This window comes from Toxotes jaculatrix, chromosome 13 (assembly GCF_017976425.1).
Source record: "Toxotes jaculatrix isolate fToxJac2 chromosome 13, fToxJac2.pri, whole genome shotgun sequence".
Lineage (NCBI taxonomy): Eukaryota > Metazoa > Chordata > Actinopteri > Toxotidae > Toxotes > Toxotes jaculatrix.
This window is the reverse complement of record NC_054406.1, coordinates 1,236,384-1,263,583: the sequence shown is the minus strand read 5'-3', so window position 1 is coordinate 1,263,583 and position 27,200 is coordinate 1,236,384. Positions and strand designations below refer to the sequence as shown.

The 27,200-nt window shown below is 44.6% G+C and overlaps 1 protein-coding gene across 1 annotated transcript in view; it reads left to right on the top strand.

Moving 5' to 3' along the window:
• The first annotated feature begins 5,120 nt into the window (after positions 1-5,120).
• The window catches only part of LOC121192343 (zinc fingers and homeoboxes protein 2-like), an 84,171-nt gene continuing 62,091 nt past the window's right edge, over positions 5,121-27,200 (top strand). The window contains exon 1 of the mRNA XM_041053992.1: positions 5,121-5,251. The gene's annotated coding sequence lies outside the window, so the exon portion shown is untranslated. The remainder of the gene's footprint in view (positions 5,252-27,200) is intronic.

The following is a 27,200-nucleotide window of genomic DNA, read 5'->3' as shown; positions in this document are numbered from 1 at the left end:
GTGTGTGTGTGTGTGTGTGTGAGTGTGTGTGTGTGTGTGAGTGTGTATTAATAATTGATCCTCAGTTCATTTGTATGTAAATGTGTCCAGACAGCACGCCGCTCTTGTCCTCCTCCTCGTGATGAATAAAGCATAAAGGAAGACCGTGTAGCACCGGAGCGAGGCAGGTGACTTACTAATGAGCACCGAAGAAGAAAAAGAGGCAAGTGGGTGACTCAACTAAAACCTGCAGGAGGAGAAGAAGAAGAAGAGAGGCAGCTTATTAAGTGTTGTAGAGGAGAGAAAGCCAAAAGCTGAATTTAACTTGTGTGTCAGATTTTACCTGTTGGTTGTTGTTGCACTTCAATGCCACAAGATGGATATGTTGTGTGTTTTCAGGCCATAATTACTGCTTTAATTATTGTGCATACCTGAAGTAACGTTCTTTCATTCACTCTGTGATGCAGAGCCATGATTGTAGGGTTTGCAGTCCTCCCATCCACACTGGCAGCACACTGATCTGGTCCTGGGGCAAATTAAATCCTTTTCACATTGCAGAAGCATCAGTTTAACAGAAAAATGGTTCTGTCTGATTTCCTTCACCATCAAAAAAAAAAAACCCTGTCCTTTAAGTAACTCCATCTGCATTCTGTCGTTCTCTTTGTGTTGAAGAGTGACGATCACAGCACACACAGGTTAGCTTAGTTTCCCGCAGGATTTCGGTGGACAGAGGTCGTAAACTCTGTTTTATTATCATTTTTGTCTTTGTTGTGTTTGGACACAGGTTGAACCCTGCTGGAGAACTGTATGTTGTCTTTTACCACAGTGCCTGTAACCAACATGATCTGATGCAGTCACTCGATCATCTGGGTGAAGAGCAGCAGGAAACGTGTGTTTTCTTAAACTACTGCTATAAGTTTGCAATGAAACATCCAGTTTACAGAGAAGGTGACTTTGAACGCCTCAGTGTAGAGAGGATGTGAAGGTTGTTCACTGATTTGTAAAACAAAGACTGTGCTGTTTTGGCTCTGATCCCACTGGAAAGGTTTTGACTTTTTGGCCGAAAACACAAAGTCAACAAAGTTAATGTGAGCAGCTCAGGGCTGCCACAGAGGCCCGGAGCCAGGAGCCGGGAGTCCGGAGTGCCACAGTGCAGCCTGTTAAATGATTCTAGATCTTACTGTTGGCCTTTACGGATCGTTGTGGACTCTCTCCAGGCTGAATATCTGACCTCTTGGCCTGAGATCCTCTGACCGAGGTCTTTTATCTGTTCCAGAGCCGTGGCTGGAAACTAGGGGTGACAGAGAAATCACAATCAGAGCCCTGAAGCCATAGAACGGACCGCTCGAAGAAATCAGGTCAACAGAATCCATGACCTCTTGTATCTCCTTAAAACATCCTTGTGTCTGAGAGCGTTTCCGGATTTTACTGATTTCTGATTTTCACTGACTGCCTTTTAGCTGGTGACACTGTGATGGCTTTTATTTGTTTTATTTTGTTGTATCTGAATCTGTTTTTATGAGCTGCTTGTTTTGGAGATGTTGCCATGTGTGGAACAGTTTGTAGTGAGGGTTTGAAAACGTGCAAAGAAACATATTCATATTGTTGTGTCTTTATTGTGCATTCTTCTTATATGTCCTGTCTTTAAAACATGTTATTTTATGGTACTGTGTGTGTGTGTGTGTGTGTGTGTGTGTGTGTGTGTGTGTGTGTGTGTGTGTGTGTGTGTGTGTGTGTGTGTGCAATCCACAGCCACTTTGTCAAACCTCCCTGTTATACCTTTACAGCTGCAGCCTCTCAGCTGTTTTTGCTTCTCAAACCTGAAACCTAAAAAGCCACCCGCAGCCCCTCGGCACAGTGTGCTGAACTGTGACACCAAATAATGACTTTTATTTTTCCTTTTCAGGCGGCTTCATTTGATTAATTGCGGGAAAGAGGCCAGCAGCTGCAAACACTCCTGTCACGAGACAAGAAAGGCAAAAACACACAGCCTCGAAGGAACTGCAGACTGTTGTGGCGTTTTTACTTTTCCATGTGCAGTTTGAAAGTTTAAATCAGTTTTATTATGACTTCTGTGACCGCTGTGTGATTGAAAGCCTGCTAAAAGCCTCCTTTGTATTTTTGATATCCCTTTTTTAGAATGTCTCTTTTTTACAGATAAATGATTTTTTTGTGTGTGTAGCCGCAGTAATATGCAAATTCTCTCCCAGGGTGTGTCACACATTTTCCTGTTTTGTCACTGAAAATTCAAATGGCCAACTGGTTAATGAACAAATGTGAACAAAAACAAAGGGAGGCGATCCTGTGGTTTGGTTCAGCCGGGCTTTTGTTTCCTTTTCTTGTTTTTAAAGTTCTGCTCCACCAAAGCTGACTTTTCTCAGCTGGCTGTGTGAGAGGTCACCAACTTAAATGTTTTACATACAGAGGGACTACTGGACCGGCCTACTGGGCACACACCTGAGGGGCCAGGGGTCCCTGGGCCAGAGCCTCTGTTTGGAGTGACTGGGAACATTTCTTGATTGACAGTGAAACAGCCACAAAGGAGGTTTGAAGGGCTGGGGGGCGTTTTCATGTCTGTGCCCAGGGACCTGCTGTTTCATACTAACATTAAAAAAAAGAATAAATAAATAAAAATAGACATTTGGTTGTTATTAACTAAAGTTGAGTCCACGTCTGTAGAAAGAATCCTTTTTGTCAGGGCAGGAGACAAACTTTTCTTTTCACTTTCTTGGTTTTTTGGCAGGGCCGTTGTTGCCTCCAAAGCTTTTTATCTGCAGAAATTTGTGACAGTGATGGCTCTTGATTACTATTTTAAAGACTATTTCAAGCCTTGAGTGGTTCAGTTTTTAACTTTTGTTGCTAAGCAATGTTGGCCAAAACTCTGCTTATTGGCTAGAGCTGGCACTTTTGCCTGGCAACATTACCTGATTGTGTATTCTGGAGACACTGGCAAGAGCTTCCAGTTGCAGAAAACTCCTCTGCAGAGATGGCTCAGGCTGTGGCGTCAATCTTATTTCAAAGGCCCTGTATTATTTTCACCGGCTTGTCCCTAAATGCATCACATCTGAGCATAAAGATAGTGCGCTTTGTGATAGTTATAAAATAAGCAGTTTACTTAATGAGCAGTTTCTCGGGTGAATTTGACTTTGAATAAACTCCTAACTGGCAGGCAGTCGCAGATGTCTGGTTCAGAGGATGAAAACCTGCCACCGAAGAAGAAGGGTCAATTAAGAAACTGGCTGATATACGAGATTTGAACGGTTTGGGAAAAGCTGGTCCATGCCATGTCAGGATGTGATGCATTTACTGGAGATAATCTGAAAACATCTGGTATACTGCTCAAAGTTCACTTTGTGCATCTATAAAAACATGGAAATTACAGTGTTCCCATCCTAATTAACCCAGAACGTAGGAATCCATAAAATGAAATCATAGATAAAAACAACACTGAACTGTGCTGCTTTAGTTCAATTTTATTTATACAGCTCCTTCCACAATCAAAATTGTCTCAAAGCGCTTTACAGAGACCCAGAGTCTGACCCCAGATCAGCACTTATGGCAACAGTGGCAAGAAAAAACTCCCTTTTAACAGGAAGGAACCTTGAACAGTACCTTTACTGTGGAGAAACACAGGGTTTAAGTCAGAACGTGAGCCTGGTCCATTGCACTTGTGCAGGACACAAAATCAAATCAATCAAACTTTATGTTGCATAGCACTTTTCATACATGTCAGTGCAACTCTAAATGCTTTACAGGTGACTGACAGCCTGATAACAAGATGAAAACAGTAAAATCACTGGAGGCTAATGCACAGGAGAACTAAAAACATAATAATAACACTAGTTAACTGATTCCATTTTTGACTAAATCTTGTTTGATCTGCCTCAGTACTAATATTTTAACAACAATATGTGTAAATGACTCAGTTGAGGCCAACAGATTCAGTGATCAATCACAGAGTTACACTCAGGGTGATCAGGAGATTGATTCCTGTCATGTCGATGTGAACACGCGCACATTTCGCCACAGAGGTTAAAGGTCAGTGACTCAGCAAAAAGTCCACTGTGGTTTTGAAATGACTCATAAAATAAACGTAATATAAACATAAAGAATGACACAGTAACAGCCGGGCAGGGTGTAGCTGTGACTTTCTCCTGTAGGTGTCGCTCTCTGTCACCTTTTCTCAGAAGTGTGAGGGGATGTTTCCGCACATTGCATCTGATCAGCTACAACAAGCCCATTTATCAAAAATACATGAGCCTGATGAAATGCAGACAGCAATCCGAGGAACGGGGAAACTTTACTTCCACTCCCACACATCTTTCCGACCGGAACCAGTTCAGATTTCTTTAGATGCTCATTTGACATGAGCTGCTCGCTGGGTGTGTAGATGATGCTGCAGCAGCAGCAGCAGCAGAGCAGGCTGCTGTTTGTCAGGTCAGCTCCGGGATCAAACAGGTGTTATAAGAAAATAAACGCACTGGCATTTTTACATCGTTCATCATCACATCATGCAATTTTATTTACATTTTCAGGCAGACTGGCTTTTGCAAATATTTGCCTTTGACTCTAAAAAGGCTTCAGGAAAAATGAATCATAGTTAGATATTGTTTTAAAAAGAAGAAGAAGAAAAGAAAGAAAGAAAAATAAAAAGCAGTTTAATGTACATCAGAGCGGAACTATGTGGCATCAGGAATGTTGCAGGGGCAGCGTGGTGATAACACTGCAGATAAAAGTGCCTCTGCGTGCTATAAAGTCTGTTTAAATTCATCGCAGAGCTCCTCGGGGCTGCTAAAAGTTCCCACATGAACGTATAGGTGCGCTACAGTGATGTTTGCTAACAGCCACCCGCGCTGTAAGTCCTGAAACAGCAGACCGGTGCAGATCAGGGCTGCAGCAGGGAGACGGGGCTGCATGGCTGCAACATGCCTGCGCTTCTCCACCGCAACCCGACCAGCCGTGCCAGCGTCCGGCAGCGCCATAATCAAACTTTTCTGTACATTTTCGCGTCACCTGGACGCGAAACATAAATTTGGCATCCTATGCAAATATATGCTGACGTAAAAGATCATGTGGTTTTTGTCGTCGATCCCCCCTATGAGCAACGAGGAGGCTTTTTTTTCTCCTCTCTACTGTTGTCTTTAGGTTAGCTATGCTACAATCTTTACTGTACCCAGCGCTAGCTATATGCGCCCCGCACCGCACCACTCTGGATATCTGGGAATAATCAACTTCCAGCTTGTCGCACCCTGCAACCAGAGACCGTACACAGGTAGGACACAAGGGAAACTTCTCCTTTTTTTAAGTCCCGGAGAGAAATTCTGACCAAAGTGACCGCAAAAGTGAAGTTATTAAAGCGGGCTGGTTGCAGCCAGACTAGCCGCCTGGCTGGCTGGCTGTCTCTGCCCAGGCTGCTAGCGACCGTCCCCTCCATCACAGGCTCTCAGAGTGGGAATCACCTTGCTACCACTCAGCGAACCTCCACGGCAGCCAAACTAGAATTAAAACAGTTAGATACCTGGCTGTCAGGCAACTTTAGTTGCTGTGCGACTGGTCTCGGGTTTTATTTGAGGATAGTTGTCAGACAAGTGAATGTCATCCGGTTCGCGTTGTTTTTTTTGGTAGCCAACTTTTGCCGTCCCCCCTCCACCCCCGGTGAAAGTGCACATAATAAATATATTAGCCAGCGGAGCTAGCCGTTAGCCAGTTAGCCCCTGCTAATGACCGACAACCCGGCGAAGCTAAGTGCTTTAGCGTTAGCCTTTGCCCGCACACAGCAGCACGAAACGTGGCTGCCGTCTCTGGATGTTATGCTTTCATGTCGGGAAATGCATTTGTTTTGGCTGGCTCCCTCTCCCCTTCTTCCCCTCCGAGTTAGCGTTACTCCGCCGACCCAAGTAGAAAATAATCCCGGTGTCTCTCTCTTTTTTTTTTTTCGTGACACGGTGACGGCGGAGCGAGTGACAGTTTGTGCTCGTAGTGTCGGTTCAAGTGTTGTTGTTGCCCGCTGTACGTTAGGTTCAAACGGGGCTAGCTAGCAGACAGCCAGTCTGGCTGGTTGGGTCATCTGAGGTGAAGCCGCCGTCAGCGGGCTGTATGGAAACACGCTGGATGCTAACGGCGAACTGGTTTTAAACTGGTTTTCACAGAGACGGACCCTCACTTTACATGTGTGTTCGGCTTTTTAACCGGTTTACGTGTTTAACCGAACTGTCTTTGACGTTTGAGTCGCTTTAATGTGTTTTGTATAGATGTTGGTGTACGTACTGTACGGCAGTCTCTGAACCGAACTGCCAGTTAGTTTGATATTAAACTGTTTTACATGGAAACGGAGCGTTGGTTTATGGTTTTTACGCCTTTAACTAGTTTATATGAAGAGAAACAAGTCGACTAAGTTTGTTGAATTGTGTTATTTAATTGGTTTGATGTTAAATACGAACGGTTTGTCGGTGGTTTGGCTCAGAGGAGGACTGGTTGCCTGTCTGGTGAACGGACGTTGACTTCATGCCAGTTAATGGCAGACTGGTTTTCTACTGGTTTATACAGAAACAGGCGGCCAGTATGTACAGTATCCTGTTTTTTATACAAGAAACATGCTGTTTATGTATATCACAGTCTGCTTTTACAGCGGTTTATTAAGAAACTGGGTGTTAGATTGCACATTATTAGACTGGCATAAATGGAAATATACTTTTTAATCAGTTAACTTCAGTAATTTGGTCTTCATAAGTTTTTATTTTAAAACGGTGGTGTACAGTCTTGTTTCATCTGGACTGGTTCATGTAGAAACTGACTTGTGCAAACTGGTTTACAGCTGGTGTGTTGACCCAGATTGTGCATTGGGAAATGTGTGCTTTTACTGGTATACTGTCTCTTTATAGACTGGGATTGTCCGTGTATGATATGGCAGTTCCTTTGTCATGATAATCAAACTTTTCCCTTTTCCAAGTTGATCCAGTTCATGCTCAGTATGTTCACCGACCCAATTTTCTACCCAAATCTTGTTACATAAAATCATGAATAATTAGGTGTGCCTCACAAGCCGGTTTGGGCCATATGCAGTGATGTGGCTGCAAATGAAAAAGGCACGGCGGTGACCTGTGACCCTCGTCAGAAAATACTGGTTCGCTGGTTGTTGTTTAGGTTTTCTGCTTCGCCCGTTGTCCTCGTGTGACTCCCTGAAGTTTCTGATTGTGGTTTGAAGGACATGCAGGAGGAAGATTTCTGTCAGGCACAGATGAGCAGGTGTGTAAACTGAATCTGGGCAGGTTTTACCCTGCGCCACATTCCCGACAGTGTGACTGAAGTGTGTCTTGGCTCTTGGAAATCATTGGAGAGGCTCAGATTTGGCGGCAGCTCCTCCTCTTCCTCCTTCCTCTATACTGCCCGGTGACAGTGTTAACACCCACCTCCTCCCACCCCCTGCACTGTATGGCTCTTGTTCAAAGTGTGTCAGATTTTTTAATATTATCTGCCTCTCGCCTGTTCTGGTTCATAATCACATTTCCTTTTCCATTGACCGACTTTTTTTTGTCTCATATTTTGCTGCTATTGTATCGCCGCCGTGTCAGGCTTTTTAATCCTATGATATGGATGCAGGGATCAGTCAGTCATGCTGCCAGTCTCCAAATCTGAGCGCGCTCGCTTGCTCTCTGGCTGCTATTTATTTGTCACAAACGCCAACACACACATACTCGCACACACACACACACACACACATATCACACAGCTCTCGTGCGCTTTCCCTTCCTCGCTTGGAGACTTCTACTCACACTCACATTCTCTCGCTTTTCCTCTTCCTGCTCTGACACGCTGCTATTTCTTTGACACACTCTCACACACATTTTGCCGGTTCGTAGGGAAATGCAGCTGTGATTTGCTGTTGCCACCTGACCTGTCACCCCAATCCACAGTCCCCCACACACGCACTCTGCAGCCGTAGTAAGCTTTTATTTCACCATTTAGACTGTTCACATAATTGGTTTTTATCGCAGAAAATTGCAGCTCGACGCATGTTTTTTTTTATTATTTGTGGCGAATGAAATGGACCCCATTCTGGGTTTGTGTTGCCCTCAGTGGCATTCAGTCATGAGGGTTTATGACAGCTATACGAGCCAGAACGAACACACACACACATACACACACTAGGCAAAAGCTAACGTCACACACTCACACACACTCTTTGTTGCTCTATCAAACTGCTATTTATTTCACACACATGCAGAAAGCATGCATGACAGCTGCATCTTGCACGCATGCACACACACACACACTCAGGCTTTTTGTTCCCCTCACTCTTTTTTTGCTTTTATTTCACTCGTACACTCGTACTTTTATTTCACTTGTACTATTGGTGCTTTATAGTGCTTATGGTGCTGAAATAGTGAGAGGCTGTGTGTGTGGGTGTGTGTTTGGGAAAGAGGGTACGAGCGTGCCAGGTTGTATGCGAGTGAGTGAAGTGGCAGTGATTTTGTGTGTGTGTGTGTGTGTGTGTGTGTGTGGTGAGTCACTGGAGAGCATGGGCTGGTCAGAAACACTCTGTGTGTGTGTGGTGTGTGTGTGTATTTGTTTGTATGTGTGTGAGAGTGTGTGTGTGTCATAGTGTCCACCCTCCCTCACTGGAGCTCTTCATGGGGAAACTCGAGACACACACACACACACAGAGTTACTGTATTGGATCTGCACGGCTGCTGTTGGACCAAACCCACCTTCCACGTCGACTGGGAGGGTTTGAGGGTTTGGGGTGCAAAGTTTGTGTGAACATGAACACCAGAGATCCCCATTCCACCAGATTTAACTCCTGACTCCTCCAGACACTAATAAGCTGTGCTCCTGATTCCTTGTTGCTGAATTTGAGATTTGTTTTTATGGGTTGAGCTTTGCTTTCCTCATATAGAAATTTGCAGAAATTAATATGGTTCTGCTTTTTTTTTTTCATATTTTCTGCCATGTAAACATTCTGCACTAGTGAAGAAGCTTTCATTACACACCGTGAAATCAATTTTTAAAAAGTTATGTGCAAATAATCCACATAATATTTGTCCCTGCTGTGAAAAGGCTTTTCCCCGTGTATGGTAATTTCCCAACTTGGACCTGCTTCTCCTAAACGTTAATCTTCCTCTAAACTCCTGGTAACTTATTTCAGATCTAATCGGCTCTTTTCCTGTTGCACCCTTTTTCCAAAAATTGGCAGTTTCGTCCCTCCTAGCAGCAAACGTGTGGACATATGAAGGACCACGCATCAGCTCGTAAGATGAAGTGGTCAGACTCAGTTTTTGCCTCTTTACATCTCCTACCATCTGGTAAATCTGACACTCAGAGGATTTGGTGGAGATGTTGGTCAAATTAGGTTTAGAGTAATAACCCCACAAAAACAGCTCAGGTCAGTTAATCAGTTAGCCAATCAATCATTTTGATCTTATATTTTTCAGTCAAGCAAAAACAATCCAGTTGTTATTTGTGGGAGCCGACACACACACACACACACACAGAGGCCTGTACAGCTGTGCCGATCTCATCCACACTTGTTGGCATTTTTATGGCCGTTTCTCTGCGGCTGTTTTTCTGGCCCTTGCACAGGAAGATGACGTTTTCATTCTTAATCTCAAAGCTCTGATTGCTTGGTATTTTTCCAACTGGGGAAAAAGCCTTCAGTGAGCACAACACCGGACCTGTTTGAATGACTGAAAAATATCAGACATGTGTTCGGTGACTCAGAGGACTGGAACCGAGGTAGAAGGAATCGGCTCCAAGTCAGTGACAGAAATATTGATTAATCAACCAGATCTACTCGAGATCCCGGTTTGATTGGTACATTTGAAACTTTACATACATCTGAAGACAATCGTTTGAAAGCCAGTTTTCATTTAGGAGACAACTCTGTGCACCATCAGCACAAAGACAGTGGAGACAGTGTGGGGCGGGACAGAAACACAAACTGTCTCCGACACCTGTGTGGTGGAGTCTGGGCAGTGAAAACAACTTCTATTTTACATTTGGTTTCCTGTGTTGGGAAATTCAAGGCCTGCTGATCAAATGATATCAGCTGATTCTGATCAGCGCCTGATTTAATCAGAGCATCTCTATTGGTTATTAAGAACCAGATATCGTTTAACAGCATCCATATCTGATGTGGCTCCTCTTGTGTGACGATGTTTGATCGCTTCTGTTGTATCGTTAATAAATCGGACCCAGTTTCTGTGTCTGGGAAATGTCACCTGAATCTATCCCGGTGAAAAATATCGATCTTGATCATATTAGTGTGGAAAAGTATTATTCCAACAGAAATATTAATGGAAATATTAATGTAGTTTGAGTGTCCTGTGGTCTGAATGCTGCTTCAGCTTCAGCGGCTTTTCCACACTGCCAAGAATAACTGGGGGAAACACTGAATACTTGTAATTGTTTGAAATTTTTGGCAGGAGGAGGCCAAATTTTAGGATATCGAATACTGGCACAAAAAGGCAGATTCAGTCCAAAAATATCAGCGTCGACTTCTGCGAAAACCTGCATGGGTCAAACCAGAAAACACAAACGATCGTTTCACACTTAAGTTTATTGTACATCTGAAAGACGTGTTCCTAAAAATACAGTCTGTGCAGGGAGGAAATCAAACTTAAACGCAGTGACAGAAAGAATAAACTACAGGAGAAATGCAAATGAGTTATAGTTGCAGACGAGATAAAACAAACAGAGTTGTGGTGCGCTTGTCAGCTGAGCGCTCCGTAAAATAATTAATATTAATGTAACATGCAAATAAAACAGTAAGACTTCACTTCTGTTGTCTGCAGGAAGAGTGGTATAGAAATCTGTTGTTTATCCAGCGCTGCGGGGAGCCGTGTGGCTGGTAAACAAACCAACAGTAAACACGTCGTCCTCCACATGATGAAGCGTCTGTCCGGGGCCCATCGCTGATACGTGTCGCCTTGTTTTTAAGCTGTAACTGTAGTTTCCCCCGCCGGGGAAATCAGTTTAACATCGATCTGTAGTTGGGTCCCGCCCACAGCTTCATCAGCGGGGGGACGGACGGGCTGAAGCAGCACAGAGGGAGGTCACACGGGGCCACGGGGTCAGATGTAGTAGGAAGAAAAAAGATAAGATGAAATGTGCATAGAGCCAGTGTTTGAGCAGGACGGTCTGGTTCAGATGGTTCTCACTGCTCATTGAACGGGGACATAATGAAAACTGTGAAAACTGCACAATCATTTAGCTCTAAAACAATAAAATGATACAGGAATTTATATTAGACCAATTAAATTAGTCATACAACTAATTTATTTTTTTGATAACACTAAATAAAATAGGATTTTTTGTGGTATTATAAAATCATGTAGATTAAAAATGGGGTGATTTAATCAAACCGGGAACTCTTCTGCAATCCTTCAAAACACCATTATTCTGCTCGGCTTTATGGGGAGATGAAGGCGCAGCTCATGTCTTAAAGGAGTCACTGATGTGATGGTGCACACTGGATCAAACCTGCAGATTTTAACAGTTTTAACCAAAGGAAGATCATTTCCAAAATACTGCAGGTCTCTTTTTGGAGGAATGAAATTATCATCTGAAGTTCCTTCCTAAAATATACGCGGGCCCCACTCCGTGAAAGTGTGTCATTTTGTCATTTTGACATAATTTACTCAACGTCCTTTAAAAAAGTAGGCAAATTTGTTTCTGTTTTATGCCATCAATCATCCGGTGGAAGTAGGTGTCACTTTTTTTTTCGGGTGTCTCACATTCAGAGCGAAACATCTTCAAAAACAGATGCTGTGTTTGTTATTTGCTGCTTATATTGTTTAGATTTCTGTTTTTTCTTAAATCTCCGAGAAGTCATTTTTATTCATGAGGAGAGAAAAGAATGCTTATTTTCTCATTAAAGCCTGCAGCGTGTGTTTCTCAATTACTCAACACATGAGTGACCAGCAGCATTGATGGGCTCATCAGGTAAAGAACGTCTTAGATTAGCTTCCCCTCCTGAACTGTGATTTGCTGAAGAACCCCCCACCCCCACCCCCCTTCTCCGTGTCTGGATCGTTAATTTGAACCTTGTTTCAAACCCTCATTTATCCAGAAAAAGCTCACTGATCACGGTTCCCTGTTTTTCATCAGCGTCCTCATTGATATTCATATGTTTCCCCGTGTTCACACCTGGGGGCCGCCCCGTAACACCGCAGGCCTGTCTCATCGTAAGCCCCGCTGGGGGAGGACGCTGCCTTGCTCAAGAGAAGCTGAGCAGAGGATTTCTTAAGTCAGAGGAGATGTTTGTCGTTCACCCATCTCTGTATTTTCCACATGTGCCCAGCTGGACCACAGTGGCAGCCGGCCGCTGCCCAGGCGAGAGGCTGCTCCTCTGAATGTGCCTCGGCACATTTTCCTCTGCTGAGCTGCTTAATGCTGCTGAAACAAAGTGAAAAACTCAGCTGCTGCCACTAATGAACAGGTTAACGGTGTGGAAAGAAAATCAAATGAGTCTCCCAGATTCACTGTCGGCAATATACTGTATATACTGTGAGGCTGTATAAATCTGTCAGCTCTCGGAGATTCGCCGCGCTACGCCACAGCAGCGATATCTCAGGGCGTGTGAGCACGGGCCAGTTCCAGGGAAATATTTCATGAATCTTCTCCATAAACATACAGTCCAGTCTGGTTATTTTGTTAATTAACAGTTTATTAGCTGATTTTCCAGAAAATTTACCACATCATTAAAAAATCCAAATCGCCCTCTCTCCGACCACACAGCATCGTGGGAAAAGGAGTCATTTTTCTTATTTTTGTGGTAAATTGCTTCCAAACAGTTGCCTTCGTTAGAATATGGCTCAACCTGTCGAATCTTGTGTTTCCAGTGTTTTTCCTGCAATAAGTTGCTTCTTTTCTCGGTTTTATATCATCGTCAGTTGATCATGGTTGAGATTTGGACTGTTAACACAACAAAACAGATTCTACCCGATAAACAACCCAAACAACAACGTTCTAGCATCTACGCTCATTATTGTGGTGAATACATCAGCAGAGGATTTATTCTGGTGTTCTTCTGGTTTATGTGTGGTTTGGTTAGAGCAGGTCCACTGGCGTTCAGGATGTTGTAACCTGTTTTTATTTCTCTGTCGAGCTTTGGCTTAATTTGCAGGGAATTAAAAATGAAATCTAGATAATGAAAATAATGATGATATTGACAGTAAATCCCCAGAAATGCAAGTGTGTATGACTCAGTTTTACTCCTTTGTTAATCAGTGGCAAACTGCAGGGCACAGCCTGCACGCAGTCCTTTGTTGCCTCATGTGAAAGGTGTTACTCTAACAACATTATAATTACATATCATGACTCAGCTAACCTTACTGGATTAACTAACCTGACGGTGTGAATGTTGAAAAACATCTGGACCAGCTGTTCTTTGTGTGACGCAGAGCGAAACAGGTGAACAGATATTTTTTATGGACTCTGCCTCTTGAGTCTTCGTCAGACCTGCATCAATAAAAAGATTTTTTTTATCTTAATCAAAAAAAAAGGTGAAAGTTCATGAAGGATGTTTTTTTTTTTGTTTTGAGGAAAGATTCATAATTTCTATCTTCATTTTGAACTGATTGAATTAGTCGCCACCCTGCTGCTCTCCAAATTTAGGAATCGTAGGAATCTGGAGCTCTCCTTCACACACACACACACACACACACACACACACACACACACACACACACACACACACACACACACACACACACACACACACACACACACACACTCACTCACACACACAGTTTCTTGGCTGCAGCCCTCTGAGACACAAAAAAGCTCTGTTTCAAACCAGGGAAGGTTTCTATGTATGCAGGTTTCTAAGAAGCAACATGTAGTCTCGTTCAGGTGGGACACATGGGAGGAAGGAAGCATGCAGCGGTTTCTTTGGCGGAGTAGGAAATCCCACAATGCATTGCAACAACATTGCTAAACAACAAGATCTGTAGAACTTCTCCCAACATGAGCAGGTGTGAAGTCTCGTCTTTGTTTTTTGCAAAAATGCACTTAGACTGAAAATCGTGAGAAACCCGCAGCTGTGGTTTGAAACTGCAGGGCATGTACCTGTGGCCACACCTCAATCAGTGATGTCACAGCAGGTGTACACAACAGTTTGACCACACTGAGTCACCTCACTCATTAAATATGGGGCCTGTACCTTTGCCCACTGCTTGATCTCAGTGAAGCTTAAAAAGGCTAATGTCATGTTTCATGTTTCGTTTGTAACTACGCTAAAAACTACAAAACTACTTTTTTGTAGTCTGTACTTTATTTTAAAACCTGATCGCTGGATATGTTGAACGAGGACATACTCCAGTAACTGAAAGAGTCATCAGGGCAGACATTACTCTCACTGTCCCTTCACTCTCAACAAAACCCTGTTTCTGCCGAGGCCACCGTCGCACCGAACATGCTGAATGTGATACTCCCTGACGGAGGCTTATTCATCTCAGATGAAAGAATCCGTTTCAGATGCAGGGGGTGAAGACGTTACTCTGCTTACCAAACTGTCACGCCTGCCTTTTTGCCAGGGAAGTTGTCGTAAAGACTAAAATAATATCAGGGGAATCAAAGTTGGGATGAAAACCGATGCTGCAGTTCAACAATCGATCAGCTAACCCGATCGGTTTCATCTGAGCGCATCAGAGCTGCAGATACAAAGAGCGGAATTAATAACTACCAGCAGCTGTTTTTGAAAATGGAGGAAACCAGCGGAGATGGACGAACTTGTTTCAGTCCTGACAAATCCATCATTCATCATCTGCACATTCAAATATAATCTGCAAAAACAGGAATAACTTTCCCACCAGTTGGTTCCCCAGCCCCCAAAGAAGTTCACTCAGCTCGCAGCTCAGTTTGTACCAGGGCCAGGACTTTATTTAAAGAGTATTTAAAGAGTTATGGTTGTGGTTAGTGTTGTTAACCAACCAGCTGCCTGTCAGAGTATTTTTGTCTGTGACTTTGGATGCGGTCATCAGTGCAGGATTCTCAAATATAAAGCGATTATTACATGAAGTGGAGCAGGGTCTTTGTGCGGACATGGCCTGTGTGTTTGAAATCGGCAGGGCAGAGGTTTTTTTTTCAGACTCCACCCAGCGGAGCCGAGCCGTATGCAGGTCAGTGTACTGCAGGTATTTGTCATAGTGACCTCTTTCTCCATCAGCAGAGCTGCTCTTACAGGAATGTGAACAGACAGACTCTGGGTGTGTGCAGAGAGCCGAGCCCCCGCTGCTTCCTAACATCCACATTAATATTTCACACCGAGTTTGTGCGCGTTCAGTGTGTGTGAGTCTGGGTAAAGAGCCATTAAAACACACACAGGCCTCTCGCTTTATTACAGAGCAGGACACTGTCAGTTCTATCAATCAGAGGAAGTGCATGCTTTTCAAAATAAGAGCAGCAGGAGAGTTAAAAACATCTTTTTGAACATCTGTGTTTTTTTGGCTTCTTAGATGCTGTAAATCTCAAAAAAGCATAATTACCTCAAAAGCCATTTTATTGTCTTGTGTGCCATCTTTGTATGTGATTCATGACGTACACAGTGGAGACTGTTTAGCTTCAGAGAAGTTGAACAGGGGTATTTTTAACCACGTTTTGTGCCTTACAGGCTGTTTCTCTGTCATTTTCATAGCATTTCTGCTTCATTAGACAGTGTATATACAGTGGAAAGGTAACAGCAGAGATGGGAGAGGAAGCAAAATGTAAACTTGGAACAAAAACTAGTCCAACACAAACATGATGGCGTTTTCTACCTTTACTGTGTGTTGTTCCTGTCGTGTCTGTGGTGTGTGTGCGGTTGTCAGGCGGCACACAGAGACACAGGGAGGTATAAACTTGGGCAAAGAGCAGCCAAACTCAGACTTGTTAGTCTCGTCCTTTACTTTTTAATGTGGGAGAAAATTCCATGTTTTGGTGAAGTGTAGACTAGGCGTAAACCACGGGGCTATTTTTAGGCGTTGGCGGCACAGGGCTTGCGCCATCCTGCCATTTCTCTTCCTGACTCATCACCACGACAGGAAATTAACTTCTGTCTTTCTGCACCGATCGCAGCGTCAGATCGTTTTCCAAATTCACCAGCCACTCCTTGCTCTTTTACTAGCCAAATTAATTTCATTTAAATCTTTTTTTAATTTTATTTTTACAAGAACACACACACACACCTCTGAGTGGCTGGTCTCCTGCCAAAGCACCAGAGAAAACGGTAACCAGACTGAACCAGTCTGCCTGCTGCTAACACCAACTCCTGCTCAACAAAAATCACTCATTTGCATCAACACCTTCACCTTCGGCTGTGACGCTGCCGTTCAGTCGCACCATTGCGTGTTTGGTGTATGTTTGTCGGGTTGTTTTTTTTTGTGTGTGAGAGACTCAAAGGCGTAAATCTAGACCAGGGAATTAGAGCCTGACTAATGCTGGATTCATGAAGCTGATACCGATGGCTGCAAATTAAAAACTCAATTTAATTTCCAATACATTGGCTGGTATTCATGTTCACGGGCTGTGAAATGATCACACTGTTTCTAATCTAACCTGACCATATCTTCCTGTTCTGCGATTTCTTGTTAATTATTGACGGATATATAATCACCCATACACCATGAAGTAATGGGCTGTTGTTTTACGACATCGGCCATGCTCATGTGCCGGTCGGTCTCAGAATGAAACCCTTTCTTGTCTTTGTCTGGATGTTGAATGGGAGGCAGAGCATCAGAATTCGCAGAGACCGGTAAAGGTCTGAGCGAGGACCCCTGAGTCTGTGAGCAGCTTATAAAACGTGACTCTTCTTCATCATTTCACCCCGGCCTCCCCTCCTCTTCCTCCCGTCTCCTCGAAACTGAAATGACCTTCTCGCTCCAGCCAGAACAGCACAGTCACTCTCCTCTGAGTGTCCGAGGCTGAAAATCCATCTGTTCCAGAAGTACCTCACATCCTCGTCTTCTCAATCATCCTCCCTTCTCCAGTTTCTTCCTCTCCTCCTCCGTCCTGCAGTAAAAATAAAAACCCTCCTCTCCTCAGCCCTGCTGTTCCTTGTTTCCTGTTTTTTTTTTCTCTCTTTCTCTGTTCAGCTACATTGTGACCTTGACCCTTTACCTTTACACCAGGACTTGGGCTGAAGCTTCTTTAATGTTGGTCTGCATTGAATCACATTCACACCTGTGGGCGCCAGTTAGCCTCACCTGTGGAAGATATCATGCAGGTATGGAGAGAACATGCAAACTCCCCACAGGAGAACCGCCCAAGCACTCAGCCTGCAGGTTCTAACCCAGAACCCTCTTCCTGTGGGGTGACAGTTCTTGCCGCCCACCGCCACACGTCATTGAAATTCCTTTGTGTTAAGCGTCGGTTGGTTGGTTAGGAGCTGAGGCGTGCTCTGAGTCCTGGTTTCATCCTGGCATTATTTTCCTGCCCGTCTACCTTTCCCCGAGGTTTTCAGACATGCATGTTCGTGCCACTGCTTCGCCCCCCACCTCCCCCACCTCCCCCACCCCTCAACTCCTTCACTCATCCACTCCTGCACTCCTCTCCTTCTTAGTTTCCCACAGTTCCCTGCTTCACCTATTGAACCCAGCCACCAGCCCAGGAATGGAGCAGGGGGAACGGCAGGAATGTGGCTCCCAGTTCAAGCCAAAAACACAAAACAAGGAAGGCAGAGCGCGAACGCCCCGCCTCCTGGGATCCAGAGCTGCACGCCTATTGGCTGATTGCCGTAGGCTGACCACGGATCCTCTGTCCCCATTGGCTGTTTTTCCATCCTCACTCCCTGCTGCTCTCCGGCCTATCAGAACGCACTCATGCTGTTAAAGTATGTGTGTGTGTGTGTGTGTGTGTGTGTGTGTGTGTGTGTCATCACTCTGATCCTTACCGACAGCACTGTCTTGAGTCTTGCCTGGTTTCACCAACAACATTGTAGGATAATTATTCTGTAGCTCAGGGGAGATTGCTCCATATTAACTCTTGTTAGCTTCCGTGCAGCCATATTAAAGCTGTCGCACACACATTAGCTTAGCTGCGTTATTGCCTTTCTGAAAAAGCAACATAAAAGTATATGAGGCTGGAAAAGCGGTTATTGTGATGGCGTTCTGTGCGGCGCAGCATCGAAACCAGGCCAAATGTACGGCTATAGGCCAAGTTTCTACACAGCTATAATTAGACTCCGCTTCATCCTACAGGGGAGAGAACGATAAAGATAAGTCAGGTCAGTCGGCTGTGTCATCTGGGACGCTAACTGCTTGTTAATGTCACAATGCAGAGGCTCTGTCAAGGTTTGCAACAGAAAGAAAACCAAACGAGAGAAGCAGCGTTGATGAGAGGAGGTCAGAGGTTAGAAAGTGCCCTGATATGCAGAATATTGTGTAGCAAATATTAATTTAAAACTTATAAGATGAGTTAAGACTTTTGTTTTTCATACACCCGTCTGTATGTGAATGGGAAGGACAAAAAAAGACAAGACATCCTTATTGTAAGTGGAATAAATGTATGTTTTTCTAAACCAGGCAGGTCTGATGATGATCTGCTGAAATGTCACCAGATGCTCTGTAGTAGAGCCTTTGAGCATGACACTAAACCTCCCGCCGTCCTGGGTAAGAGTCTCGGCTAAATGTCACACGTGTAAAATGAAAATGAGGGAAGCGATGCTCAGGCGGCAGCCAGGTCTGCCTGTCGCCAAACGCTGTTGTTGGTGACCGGCCAAGATTTGGAGATCTGTTGCTGTTTGGAAACAAAAGAGATATTTGAAGTTTGACCGGTATGTAGAGTTTTGGGATGGCTGAGTTGCAGGGCCCGTTTGGTAACTCGAAGATACGAATCACATGTTTGGCTGCTTTGGCCAGAGTCTGTACCATAAAAGAGCCTTTCAGAAACAAACTTAATTTCCTCATGGCCAGAAGCCTCAGCCAAACATCGGCCAACAACACAATACTGATTCAAAAAGTATTTAAGAAATATTATACTCTATGAAGGAGTTTTTTGTCTTTAAAAAATACCTTCAGCATAATTTCTGTCAACAAATGAGACCATGACAGAGGTGTGGGATGACTTCCATCCTTCACCACTAGTTTCAGCACGTTTCCCATCAGCCCTGTTGCTTCCTGGCCCCGTCCTTCTCCTCCCTGAAGATGATAAACATGTTGGACGTTCTTTTTCCATCTGCCTTTCTTTCCTTCCACCATCTGGCAGCGTGCTGGAAAACAAAATGAACATTTGCAAACTTAAACTTTTGTCAGAACGCGCTCCGGCGGGAAAACTCTGAAAGAGCGACGACATGTTCAGGTTCACTCACTGATGCTTGACGCCAGCAAAGGAAAGTTCTCACCTCAAACCGGAAACGAGTAGGTTTGAGTCGCATGAGCGTTCAGTGCGTCGTAAACGACGTCTTTAGCTACACATCCATGCTAGCATGCTCTGTACTCAGCGGCACCACCTTACCTACCTACCTACCTACCTACCTACCTACCTACCTACCTACCTACCTACCTACCTGCCTGCCTACGTACAGGTTTTGCTCACTGCACTGACTAAAGGAAATATGTCACATACCAGTCTACCAGCATGTGTGGACGCTCCCCTTTAATTTTGGCTTCTAGTTTAGTACCAGATCAACTTTTTTTTTTCATAAAATGAAAGTGCAAGCTACCTTCCTTCCTTCTTTCCTTCCTTCTTCCCCCCCCCCCCCCCCCCCCCCCTTCCTTTGTTGCCTTCACCATAATCCATCAGATTTCCTGTCGGATCCGTTCTGGTGGATCATCGTATGAAAAGCAGAGTGCAGACTGATGGAGGCTGACAGTCTTGTTGCTGACGGTTTCGTGTGTTTTAGCTAATTAATGTCTCAAGATTAATGTGTTGATTATTAAATGGTGTGAAAACATTTCACATTCTGTATTTAAACAGCCACACTCTTTGCCTTCCTCCAGTGCCAGGAGGCATTCTGTCAGAGGAGGCGGCACTTTCAGTACATTCATTAACGTTATTTATTTTAGTGCTGTTGGTGATTTAAATGTGGGGAAACAGACTGTTGAAATGGTGAGAAGTTGCCGGACTTGGAACCAGACTGCAGGGCCGGGTTAGGCTGCAGTCTGGAGGCTCCCGTCAGGTTTCTTTTTTCTTGTGAGCAGAGAGGTATTTGGTTGGAGCCTGGCTCTTCCACTCATCTGCATCTTATTTGAATTTCCTGCTTGCATAATTCCTTGGTTAATGGGGAACTGCTCGGCACTGCCACAGCTGTTTTGCCTTTCCTGCCTGGCAAGAATGCCGCTCGCACAGCGAGAGGAGGGAGCGAGGGGAGGAAAAATGTTGAAAAAGAAGAAAAAAATCTGCAAGTCATGTGGTGCAAAAATACAGTACAAACAACGTGTGATCCCCTGAGGACGGAGGAGAAGGAATGGAGTCAAACACCCACCCACTCCCTGCTTCACTCCCCCCTCTGCATGTACACACACTCTCCAGCAGCACCACACCCCCTTCACCAGAGCCGCACTGAGCATGTGCGGTGATAGTGATGAGTCTCTCTTCTTCCTCCCCTCCTTCCCTCCTCCCCCTCCTCCCCCTCCTCCTCACCCAGTCTGCTGTGCTGGCCCTGTAATTGGTTGGTAACAGGCTTGGGCAGCACCACATTGCACCAGGCGGACTTCAACCAGCCGCATTAGTCTGTTTACGCATTCACAGCCTTATTAGAGGCTGTTTGTTCGCTCATTAGCAAACCCAGGCTGGAGTTTGAACCCGGCCGCTGCTGCTTTAACCGCTGTAAGGACGGCGGATGTGCGGGAATTTGTGGCGGTGACGCTGGCGCTGCTGACAGCTGATAGGGTTTCCCTGATAAACTGAGACCTGTGGCACAGTTTGCTCTGAGCCCGTGTGTATTTACACCCGGGGGTTAAAAAGGTCCAAAGGCACCTTATGTCATCATAAGTATTTTAATGCTTAGTAGATTCATTTGCGGAATATGTTTTTGCTCCGTGTGATGTGTGTTTATAGGTGAAGTCACGTCAGGGTTCGTGGTACAGTCTGCATCTTGTCTTCTGTCTTAAACACTGTCTCAGTCCTTAAATAATGAGTTTTCTGTTGTTATTTATCATATTCAGCCTTTTCTGATTTTCTTTGTTTGTTTGTTTTTCCTTCTTCATCTTTTCTTTTTTATTACCAAGGTCCAAATAGCAGTCCATACCAAGGATAGCGCACCATTTCATACAATCACATCCTCGTCATTTTCATATTATCCTGGTTTAGACTTTAGAAAGGTGGAATTGATCGGTGAGTTACTCGACCAACAGAAAATCATTTATGGTTTTTCAGGAACAGCTTTGATAACAATAGTTTGTGTCATCTATTAGTAAATGTGCCAAAACATTCTCTGTTCTCAGCTTTTTTTTTTTTTCATGTCATTGTAAGCTGAATATCTCCGTGATCACTGTATTCTGACGTTTACAGACTAAACCACGAACACAATGATAAAAAAATAATAATTAATCTTCAGTTGTAGCCCTGGATTTTATAATTTCTTTTCTACACTGCAGGCAACCGTGGATTTCATTTCATTTAACTGCTTTAAAAGTCAGCCCGCAGATACTCGAAACTCCCTTTAATTTGATAATCCATCACAATGAACCTTGTGTCTGCTTTTCTAGTCAAGGCTACGTTATTGTTGTGTAGTTTGGCAGTTGCGTCTGATTTCCACAATTTGTGTCAAAAATCACACACTTTCTCTCAAAACTCGGTGGAATCCGAACACACGGAGAGGATGTACGTATTTTTAGATTCAGCGTGACCTACACTTTTACAAGATATTATTATCCCAGAAGTTTATCTTGTTTGTGAATAGTGAGACAGACAGAAGAGGAAGCAGAGGGAAGGAGGGTTGTTCTTGCCCGTCCTGCTCTCTGTGATCACCTGCACCGTGTGTTAATGCAGCTGAACTCACATTTTTCTGTTCCCCAGAAGTCATGTGAGATATGAACACGTCTCATAAATTGCTTTACGGTGTAAATCAGTATTTTACTATCATTATTTTATCACGCCACGCCTGCGTCTGGAGGAGCTGCCAATGTGAGTTCAGCTTCCTGTAAAAGACGGAAAATGTTGGCAGAATATTTGAACTATGTGAGAAATGTGGCAGAAAAACGGCGAAGCGGTGATGGAGCGGTGAGCGAGCGCACGCTGGACATGATGCTGGACATAAGACGACTGGGACATCTGAGAGGAAACAGGGCTCCTCAACCTTTTGTTGTTAATCACTGAATCATAGCTGAAGTGTTATTGTCTTCTATTGATAGATTCTTACAGAGGAACTGTTCATGCTGTACTCCCTGTGTGTGTGTGTGTGTGTGTGTGTGTGTGTGTGTGTGTGTGTGTGTGTGTGTGTGTGTGTGTGTGTGTGTGTGTGTGTGTGTGTGTCTGTGTGTGTGTGTGTGTGTGTAAACCCAATGTTTCCAAATCAGTCACAGCTGTTGTGTCTGCTTTTATTACTTTCTCAGCAGGTGGGGGAGACTTTTTTTTTGCCCCTGTCTTTATTCAGCCCCGCGTCTCTTTGTCCCGTCCTGTTATTAGCTCGGTCGAGCGCCGGTCATCCTGACATATTGAGTCCTCACCAACACGAGATTTCTGGTGTCCTGCATCAATAACGGAGCAGGAATTTACCGCCGTCCACATCAGTAATGAAATCTGCGGCGTCTTTGTTATGCGGCGGCGGCGGCCGGTGTTAGGATGTGGAGTCAAAGTGCAGATTGAACTCTGCGAGAAGCTGAGATTGTCACGTCATGTTTGTGAGGCTCTTGTACGTCTGTTGACCTTTTGCATTCAGGTTAAATCAGGCTCACAGATGATTTTCATGCTGCCTGATATAGAAAATGTGAGTTTTGGATCCTCAGGTCACCTGGATTGTGCGCTCATCACGGTGTGTACAGTCTGTGGGAAATCTGAACGTGTGTTTATTTACAGTTTCCTGAGGTTTTGATGTTGATATCATTTATGTAATTTATGTAAAAACTGAATATTTTGGGTTTTTTATTTCACCCCGGGCTCTGGAAAACTGTACAGAGCAAGCTGCTGTAGATTTTACTTTTGTGTGTGTGAGCCTTATCATACTGTTAATGATCATAGCAGTGCTGAACACACAAACTGCAGTGTGCTGACATATATTTACGTCGTGGCTGCAGAATGAACAGCAGCAACACACGTGCTTCATCACATGCGGATCACACAGCGAAAGCCACATACACTGTGATGTGTTTACTGAAGTGACCATGTGGGTCTGGATCTGTCTTCTTCAGCTCAGGTGACAGCGACTGATCTGTCACGCTGTGTTTTCTCTGAGCGGCACACCGACACGTTGGGGAAAGATAAAAACCCTCAGTTTTTACGTTTGGCGAAGGACGTGAGTCACATTCAGGAGGGAACGTGTGAGGACAACGTCACAGCGTCAGGCTGATGATGACCAGGTGGACACGCTTTCACCAGTTACGAGAGACGAGCTCTACACGAGCGTGTGTGAGCGTGTGAATGTGAAAAAGGTTGAAATAATATTCAGGCTGCACACGCTGCTTTCAGCCGTTAGAACCAACAAATGTCAGGTCCACGAGTAACTACTGAGGATCGAGGCTGAAAAAGTTTGTCCCAGTTTGCTTCCCATGCCTCCATGGGACGACCTGGTTAAACAAAACTGAAAAATCTTAAAAATACAAATAATTTGAGAACTAAATCCTTAATAAACACAAAATACATTTCTGATGTGTCAGTGCTGAAGCTAACAGAGAAGAAATTCCTCCGTCTAAGACAAACCTCTCTGAGTTTGACAGAGAAAATGGTGAAGCTGCCTCCACTGACTGTGGACGTAATGATCAGTGGTTTAAAAACCGTTCACGTTGTCGCACACTGTGGAAGTTTTAGCTGTGGGTGAGCGAGGCAGGACGGAGCGCAGCGTCCCGTCAGTGAGCCCTGGACAGACGAGGCCTCGTTAGCCTCCGTGTCTTTGTCTGCATCGGCATCTCTGTGTCTGGAGCATCGGCACAGAGTCTCGCTCACATGTCGCTTATAAATTCTGAGCTGGTTGTGTGTCTGCCTGTCGTGCGTCGCTGCTGTTGTGTGGAAATCCCCACGTTTCCACTAAAGTGTTGTCATTAAGCCAAAAGCAAGCAGGCAGTTTTTTCACTTCCTTAAGTTTGACATTTTATCAGTGATGATTTTTTTTTTTTTTTTGCCACACCCCTGCAATTCAGAGTAAACTGAAAGGTAAAGAAATGGGACTTTGGCAAATTCTGGCGTTGTGTGAAAAAGGTGTATATTTGGATGAGGAAAATTCATGAGCAAGTACAAAGTGTTAACCCCCTACAGCTGCTGGCTGTAGCTCATGTCAAGTGGGTTTTTATTATACAAATCCAGCTGTGTGCCATTGACTCTCAGGGGCAGTGGGCCGGTAATTCATTCAGACAACTACAAACCGACCAAACAAACCAGTACAGTTCGACCCACAGCGCACGGGAGGAAAATACAGTATGTTATGATCGTTAGCTGGGAGCCAGCAGCCAAACCTGCTCTGCTCTCCTGCATTTAGGAAGTTAGCAGGTCCACACCAAACCTAACAACCGTTATTTTAAACAATTCAGTCTATGATGGCTTCAGATGTCTCGTCTCTGCACTCACACAGAGGACAGCACATCTTTGGCCTCTTCACCAGAAATAACGTCTCAATGTCCAAAATCCACATGAGCTTATTTCCTGTGAATTTATCACATCTCATGCACCTGTGCTTATTTTTTCTTAGTAACTTCACCAGCTGAACATTGCAGCCACTTAGTTGTACACGTATGAATCTGGGGAAGAGACAGATCATAACTAACAGCGGACTGCACTGCTCCACTTTCTGTTCTCGTATCTCTGCTCAGGATTGGACGCTACAGATTCGCACCTCCAGGGTTATTTTCTCAGACTTGACAAAGCAAACAGACAGATGTGACTGTTACCTCATGACAAATAATCTCACCTTAACGTGGGAATTGGTGGATTCACTCCCTGATTTGAACCAAACAGGAATTGTGCTGCAAAACCAAGACAACAGTGAGAGCTGAAAGAGGCCAAAGGTCTCTGCAGAGCTGTGGAGGATTTTCTGGCAGTTTGTTGCCGTCATTGACCTCTTTCACATCACAGAGGAATTTGATTCATAGTGAATAAAACGTTTCTGAAACAAATCAGGGAGCATTGTTTAACGTCATCCAGCCGTGCAGCTTCAGATGGTTTCTGCTGTCACTACAAACAAGAATCCCTTCTTTGATAGACCTTACTGATCGAATTCAGGTTGGACATTAAAAAAAAAAAAGACAGACAGATAGACACCCCCTCACTACCACCACTTAAGGAGAAAACCCACAAAGCTAATTAATTAGGGCCTACTGGCTCATTTGCATGTTTTGTAAGCACTAATTAAGATATGCAAAATATCCAGATGAGTGCCGCAGCCTAAAAATACTTTAAGCGACTCTCCGGCGCAGAGGTATGGACAGGAAAATAGATTGAGGCCACGTCCTGTGCCGGCGCATTAATCTGAGGCTTCCTGTGTCAGAGTGGCCTCAGCAGGAAGTGCAGGACGAACAGGAATTTGTCTCAGTGACTTTGGCACTTAAATATTAATACAGCATGTAGGTGACAGAGAGCAGGGACAGCTGGACCGCACATATGATGCAAAAGGACCGCAAGACGTGCAACACACAGGGCGGGACGTATGGACGAGGCGGGACACACTGGTACAGTTATGAAGATGTTTGACTCACTGTATGCTGGGACATGTAAATGAAGAAGGTCGGACATAATTTGATGAGTTAAGCAAACAATCAGTTGGACATGAATTGAAATGAACTGGTGATTTTAAACATTTTTAACTTCAGAGTGAACAAACTGATCTAAAATCACTGAGCTTATAAGAAACGTTACGTAACAACAGTCAGAGAAAAAGCTGAACTGTCTGCGGAGCTAAACGCCACTAGTGACGTATTCTGGGTTCTAGATTTTTGTAATTCAGTCGAACTGTCCCTTTAAGTGAAATACAACACAACTGCCACACAACACACAGACGGTCGGTGCAGTAACGTACAGTAAGATACAGATATTCACTGCTGTGTAGTGACAGTGACCTTTGAGGCTCAGGAGCGTTGTGAGTATCTCACACACACACACAGACACACACACAGACTCACACACACACACACAGACACACACACAGACACACACACAGTCCCAGAGCAGAGCTGGTTAGGATCAGGCTGGTGATGGATGGAGGATGAGGTCAGTCCTGAGGGGGATCCAGACTCTCTGGAAAAGACCTGTTGTTCTCACTCTGTCCGACTGTGTCTCTCCCTGCTGAGCTGCAGTCCTCTGATGATCTCATCCACTCACTCACAGAGCCTCAGTAACCCACACACACACTCTCACACACACACACACACACACACACGCACACACACACACCTACACACCACATGCACTCATCACATCCTGCTGGTGATTCCCTCTTAAAGGAGCTTCATGGTGCTGAGGCGTCGATCGGCGGGCGGGATGATTGTGGCTGTAAAATACTCAGTGATTCTTTGTGCTGCGTCTGTTTGAAAACTCTGATGATTGAGGTTTTAAATATAAAGTGTTCATCAGAGTTGGTGTCACAGCTGCAGTGGTGTTGCTGTGAATGCCAGACTTTCAACCTGTTTCAGCTCCTTGTCCTTAAACTGAGCAGGTCAAAATTCTGTGGGCTGGTCCTGGACCTGCAAACGCTTCTGCTGTGTCCTGCAGGTTTAAAGAGAGAGGGAGGCTCAGAGGGGACAGATGTGAGGTGAGAGTGACGGCGCTCCACAGGAAGTTAGTTATTGTAGTCCCGTCCACTTATCAACATGATTAATCAGCAGCTGCAGGGTCAGCAGTGGCGGGCGGGGCCGCTTCGCAACCGCACACGGACACGATCCACATACAGACTGCGTGGTACAGCTAAGCAGTCAACATCCCATCATGCTCTGCGGCATGTATACAAACGCTGAGCGGGACCAGTTGATTCTGAGGAACAGATCTAAGGGACTCTGAAGGAGGGCTCGTTGTCGGGGGAACAGATGGCGGCAGCTTCAGCCACAGACCGGTCAGCTGTTTAGTCTTTGAACAGGAACGGAGACAAAAGGGACGTCTGCATTTAGATCCACGGGAAAGACGTCAGGGTCAGGAACCGCGGTCCACAGGGCACGTTTGATGGCCGC